The sequence below is a fragment of the Ranitomeya variabilis genome, chromosome 3, assembly GCF_051348905.1.
Source record: "Ranitomeya variabilis isolate aRanVar5 chromosome 3, aRanVar5.hap1, whole genome shotgun sequence".
NCBI lineage: Eukaryota > Metazoa > Chordata > Amphibia > Anura > Dendrobatidae > Ranitomeya > Ranitomeya variabilis.
Genome location: NC_135234.1, coordinates 763,835,365 through 763,841,803, shown reverse-complemented (window position 1 = coordinate 763,841,803; position 6,439 = coordinate 763,835,365).

Below are 6,439 nucleotides of genomic sequence, written 5' to 3'. Positions count from 1 at the left end.
GTTGCAGAACGGAAAGCACGTGTAGGTTGTTGGATGAGGAGGAGACGAATTGTGGTGCAGAACTGCTTTGTGGATGAGAGTTATACTTTTATATCGGACTCTTTAGCAGATGGGTAACCAGTGCAATGACTGGCACAGGGTAGAGGCATCTGTGAAGCTGCTGGACAGTAATATGATCCTGGCTATCGCATTAAGGACACGTTAGGATAAAGTTTGGCTAGGGGGAGACCAATCAATAAGAGATGCAATAGTCCAGATGAGAATGACCAAGGGCGTTAGTAAGGGTTTTTGCATTTTCAATGGTGAGAAAAGGTCGGATTCTGGAGACGTTTTTAAGATGCAGGTGACATGTGAGGGAGTGATCAGATATAGGGAATAAAGGAAATTTCTGTATCAACTATAATCCCAAGACAGCGGGCGTGCTGCAGGGGAGTAAAGGTGGATCCACCCAAGGAAATGGCAGTATCTGGTAGAGGGGGAAAATGCGAGAAGTTCAGTTTTGGAGAGATTCCATTTCCGAGGACATGATGTTAGAGACAGCAGACAGATAATCACTGGTATCTGTAGTAATACTGGGGTGATTTCAGGAGATGATGTGTATAATTGGGTGTCATCAGCATAGAGAAAGTAGAAAGTGAGCTTGTGCAGGAGAGAAGGGGATCCAGGCTCTGATGGGACTGGGCAAAACTGTCCTGACGGACATGATTGATTTATTTCTATGGCATAAGTAGCCAGATCGTCAGCGCTGAGGTTGGTGACCACAGCCTGTACTTTATGGCTCAGGAGGCAGTGGAAAGTTTCAAAGACTCATTTTGAATAGTTGCATGTTAATCATGCACGTGGTAGGTCATGCATGTAGTACTGAAATTATTTCGTTTTTTTTCTCTACTGGGTTGTTTCTAAAAAAGTTGACAGCATGATTTTTGCAAATAAAATTTTGTAAAAAAGGACCCAAGCAAGGCAACTGCAGAACCGCAAACGATTCTGTCCACTGCAAGAGTTTTGCTTCAGGATGCATTGATTGACGTATTTGCATAACTCTGTGTGTACATAACTTCATCTTCATCCTCCTCTGCTGAGCTACTCAGCTGCATGCCTCGGGGTTTACAACAAATATGATTACTACCTCATCGTCATCCTCTCTGTTCTCACAGTCCTCGCCCTGAGTCACCCTCCTCTTCCTTACTTGACAGCACAGTACAGTCTGCCGGCGCCTCAAATATCTGAGTCTCGTCACAAATGGATCACCTTCACCCAACGGGGTTAACGTCTGTTGAAGAGGGTTTGGTTTATTCTGACAAAACTTCGGCCGGCCATAGATCTTAGAAAAAATTTGGCCGTCGGTGCAGATGATTTCCTAAACTTGACTCTGTGAATGTTTAGAGCAGACCTCTGATACCCATGGAATAGAATGTGTGAACAGCTCTGCAGAATGGCCCATCTGTGGTTCCCCACAGTCAGATGGGCGCTTGGAGAGTTGTGATGGGGAAAAAATGGTTATTTGGGGTGCCACCATTGAGGACTGTACTGTGTGTGATGTTAAGGTGGAGGAAGAGGAGCAGAAGCCACTTGATACAGCGCTTGTCATCCACTGGAGCCATGTTCTTTCTGGCCCTCATCTACAAAGCGTACCATTGTACGGCTGCCAAAGAAAGAGCGGAGTGCCCGTCCAGTAACAGAAGTTGTAAAAATGGTCCTCAAATTCTGACTGAAGCAAAACAAACCGACTTCTCATCCCTCATATCATACCTGTCTCACAACCCTAAACAGCTATTCAGTACTTTCAATTCTGTCCTGCTTCCACCAGTTCTCCCTCCCTCTCATCTCAGCTGAATACTTTGCGTCACCACCTGTGAACGTGACACAATAACGTTCCACCTCATTCCAAATTTTACCAGTCTTCATCACAAGCATAACCCACCTCTTCAACCTGTCCCTTTCAACTGGTGTCTTCCATCCTGATTGAAACATACCCCGATCATACCCACCCTCAAAAAGCCCACCCTTGACCCATCCTCTGTGTCGACCTATCGCCCCACGTAATTTCTCCCCTATGCCTCCAAACTCCTGGGTCAACACGTCCATTTTGAACTGTCCTCCCACTTCTCCTCTTGCTCCCTCTTTGACCGCGTACAATCTGACTTCCGGTCACACCATTCCACTGAAACTGCCCTGACTAAAGTCACCAACGACTTACTAACCACCAAGTGAAAGCAGAGCCAGTTTGTCCTCCGCCTTCCCCTGGACCTGGCATCTGTCTTTGACACAGTGGACCATTCCCTGTCACTACAGACGTTCTGATCTGTTGACATTACAGACTTGGCCCTTTGTTGGATCTCCTCATACCTAACAGACAGGACATTCAGTGTCTCCCACTTACAGACCACCTCTTCATCTTGCCCCCTATGTGTTGGTGTCCACCAAGGTTCAGTTGTAGGACCGGGAACTATGCTTAGAGGGCGCACTCATGTTCTCCCTCCCTCTTAAAGGGACCACACTCATCAACCTAAGGTATTCCCAACCTATAGCTGGGCGACACCTTCTATTTAAGGCTTCTCCAATATGGAGGTGCCTGAGCTACGTTGTTAGTTTGCCTTGCATGCTTGTTAATTGTCAGGTTCTCTTGGTCCGTCTATCCGTGTCTACTCTGTACCCTTCTGCTCTTACCTGCCTGTGCCTGTCTGCTCGTACCTGTCTGCGCTCTTCTGTCCATCAGCCGGTCCAGATCGCACCTGCCAGCACCCATCTGTCTAACACCCGGTCCAGTCTGCACCTGCCAGTGCTTTTCTGTTGCTCAGCCGGTCATATCTGCACCCATGGTTCCAGAGTCCCTACAGTTCCTGCCTGCATTTTTCGTCCCTCCTTTGGGCCTTAGTATCTGACCCGCTGTAGGGGGTGAGCTGACACATTCTGTTGGTCAGCCATGGAGTAGCACCTGGTGCCAGGGCCGGACTGGCCATCGGGCATTTCTGGCAAATGCCAGAAGGGCCGGTGCCTGCAGTGGGCTGCTTGATCTGTCGCCCCCTTCACGCTGTCTGCCGGCGTTTTTGTTTTCTGCAGCCAGCACACTAGGCAGCATCAGCTTGCCTAGTGCACAGGATCGCGCTGCAGTTGTAAAATCACTGCGGCCGCCACGCTAGACAGGATGAAGTTGGTGGCCGCGGTCTGATGTTCTGAACACCAGCTGTGATGAGGTAACACAGGGCAGGGGGAGAGGCGCGCTCTGCTCTTCTGTGCTGCTGGGACCCTGCCACTTACTGCAGCCGGGGGTCAGGACATCAGACGCCCACTTCCTCCGGTCCAGCGAGGCGGCAGGGACAGAAAGGATTTACCAGCTGCTGATAACCTTACCCTGAGTGCATGGAGCAGAAGCACAGAAAGCCCGGAGTTGTACCTGGAACTAGCTAAGAGGCAAGCTCTAATAGAATTAAGAAAAAAAAGCTGTGTCCACTCTTCTTCCCTCAAAAAATCACCACTCCTGTGGTGAACTATACTCCCAGCATGCCATAGGAGCTGCTGTACATGCTGGGAGTTATAGTTCTCAAAAGCAGGGAAAAGGCTATGTGCACACGTAGTTTTGATGGCTGCGGATTTTTCCGCTGCGGATTTCAGAAATCCGCAGGTAAAAGGCACTGCGTTTTACCTGCGGATTTATCGCGGTTTTTGTACTATCCACAGCGGACAGATGTTACAGCATAGTGCGTGGGATTTTATGAAATCCCATCTCCCCTAAGCATGCACTGACACCTCTGCGACGTCATCCCAGGTCCTTCGCACACAGCATCCCTGGGAACGGAGGGCGCCGCGTGCACCGCTGAGAGGCGGGAGGACTCCGGCGGCCATCGGAAGGTGAGTATATCAATATTTTTTATTTTAATTCGTTTTTTTTTTTTTTTTACAGGGATATGGTGCCCAGTCCGTGGAGGAGTCTCCTCTCCTCCACCCTGGGTACCCAACCGCACATGATCCGCTTACTTCCTGTGTGGTGGGCATAGCCACATGCGGAAAGTAAGCAGATCAATGCATTCCAATGTGTGCGGAATCCCTGCGGTTCCACAAAATAATGAACATGCTGCGTTTTTTTCCGGGATGCTTTTCCGCTTCGGAAAAAAACGCAGCATGTGCACAAAAAATGCGGATTGCATTCTAATTAATAGGATGCTTAATGTAAGCGGTTTTTTCGCATTTTTTATATTGAAAAAATGTGAAAAAAATGCGAAAAATCCTGAACGTGTGCACTTAGCCTTAGTGTGTAACCACCATACGACACGTGGGCCTGTGTACCTTCAAATGCCAGGGCTGAATTTTTGTCCCAGTCTGGCCCTGCCTTTTGCCACCTCTTTGTACATTCTTTGGTCGCAGTTTTCGCCTGCTGCCCCTCGTCCGAGTAGGGATTTGGTAGGCCACCTAGTTACGCCCCTTTCAGAGGGATACGGAGCAGTGATTCCACCACCTTGCCTGTTACAGTCTCCGTCTGCTGGGTTGGCTGTAGTGGAAGAGGTGTCGGTCCCCTCTATACTAATTCTATATAAATGCAATTGATGCCACTTTGTTGGTGTCTACCACTAATTGTTGTAAATGTGAACACTCCTGGTTGGGTCTCCTTTATGAGTGTTGCCTGTAGCAGTAGGCCTCCGAGACCGTCAGGCCTCCACTTCCTTGTAGTCAACTACCGTTGTTACTATCCTTACATTATTCTGACAATGGTTGTCTAGAAAACTGATATTTGTGCCACCTGAGTGTGGCTGAGCATGAAAGCAGCTAGAGGTGGCACAGGAGGTCTACACCGATGTGGACATGCTGCCAGAGCCCACATCAAAGGGAGGGAGCCTGACACCGTCGTAAATTTACACCCAACGTCGGAAATGCGTTAAAATACTGCTTATGTGCCATGTTATATTGGCTGATCTATGGGTGAAAACTGGTGGATCAATTAATAATATCTGAAGTAAATAACTTATAAATCAGCATTCAAATAAATAGGCAAAGATGTAGTCAGTGTAGCGGGTAAGAATTGTAAAATGCTTCCAGTAAGATATACAAAGAAATGACCACAGGCATCCAATGAGAGATGATGATGAAGTAGGCAACTTTTATAGGAGATATTTCAGAAACCCAATCCTTCCAATAAGGAATTATAAAAGTGAAGGAAACGGCTACTAAAGCCCAATGGCGGCTACAATAGAACCTGTTCCTCCCAATAAGGACTTAGAATTAGTGACATAGAGTATACAATAGAAACCAATGGTTACAAACAACTATGTAGATGTCATATTGGATATCCTTGCTCAACCCATGTTGGTAAAGGCAACTCATCCAAAAAGGGCTGGAAAAACCAGTAAGGAATTTAAAAAAGGGGAAAAAAGGGCTACTAAAGCCCAATGTTGGCTACAATAGGACTCATTCCTTCATATAAGAAATTAGGAACCATAGATAAAGGTGCAAGTAACATTTTCAGATATTGTATTTATTGTGATGTCTCACGCATGGATTAATCAGTTATAGGAGATGATAATTGGCCTCAAATTATAAAGAGTCGTCCTTCTGCATATCATAGAGGGAAAAAACCCCATTGGGGGAAAACTCTATGAAGCGTGATGGAAGGAGAACCCTTCTTTTGGGCACAGGTGCTTGATAAATTTAGGTCTTCATCTGTTTGTGCTTTTCTTCCAAAAAATGTTCTGAATGAGGTGAACAGTGATAATGATAAGATGATGGGAGCACGTTGGCTCAGTGGTTAGCACTGTATGGTGGCTCAGTGGTCAGCACTGTTGCTTTGAAGCGCTCGGGTCCTGGGTTCGGATCCCACCAGGGACATCTGCAAGGAGTTTATGTGTTCTCCCTGTGTTTGTGTGGGTCTCCTCCAACTCATCGTAGCGGCGTCCCCCTGCTCAGCAGCACAGCGCCCACACCGCCCCTGGCAGCGGCACCGCTCAGCGCTTCTCATATTGCGAGTATCTCGCCTTGCTATACGCGCCCCACACTGCCCTCCAGCACCTCAGGCGCCTTGCGCTCCCACTCCCTGCCTTCATACTCAGTGTGTGACCTTCACACACACTACCCATGGTCTCCAGGTAGCCCACTGTGCACCTTAGTCATATATCCCCATACTCACCTGTGGAGGAGATTTCACTTCCTTATTTCTTGTACAGGACTCACGTGTCACGCAGGTCTAGGACGGACTCACCCATTCTGCCACCCGTGCTGCACGTTATTACCCACAATCCATTGACAACTATATCTGATGAAGGTCTCATTTGTCGAGACCGAAAACGTTTATATGTTGAACTGGATGCACCAAAATAAAAATCTACTTTTTGAATCTTGCAACAAAAATTTCTCCTGAGTGCCAAGTATATTCTTCGTTTATAATTACGGGTTGGATCCCCAACTTGAGCACCTCCCAAGAATCCCTGAGTGCCGTGGTCATCTCTCTCCT